Here is a 425-nt window from a genome sequence, read left to right as displayed (position 1 = left end):
AAACCCACCTACTTGTACCTACCCACGCCCCCCTCACTCCGGGAACCTCCTGAGCGCCCCCCCCCCCCCCGTGCGATGTAGCCCTGACCGGCACAATGACGTTACGATGTACAAAGAACGTGACTGCAAAAAGCCGCCCTTTTTTAATCCCGGCTTAAGGACATCTGCGCCGCCCGGCTGGCGATGTCTTCTAATTAACTTTTGCTTGTTTGTCTTAATGAAAGAGAGTTTCCAGCTACAGCCGTTACCCCGAGTCTCATCATAGAAAATTCAACATTTCATTAACTTCACGAATGCGCAGAGAAGAACTTTGATAACCTTTGCAGTGTTGCAAGGGTGTTGATAAGATGGCAACGCGGTGCTCCGGCACTTGTGTGACTCAAGTACCCAACTATGGCAACAATTGCTGAGTTTACAGTGCGGTC

This window comes from Penaeus monodon, chromosome 32, assembly GCF_015228065.2.
Source record: "Penaeus monodon isolate SGIC_2016 chromosome 32, NSTDA_Pmon_1, whole genome shotgun sequence".
Taxonomy (NCBI): domain Eukaryota; kingdom Metazoa; phylum Arthropoda; class Malacostraca; order Decapoda; family Penaeidae; genus Penaeus; species Penaeus monodon.
This window is presented reverse-complemented; position numbering follows the sequence as displayed.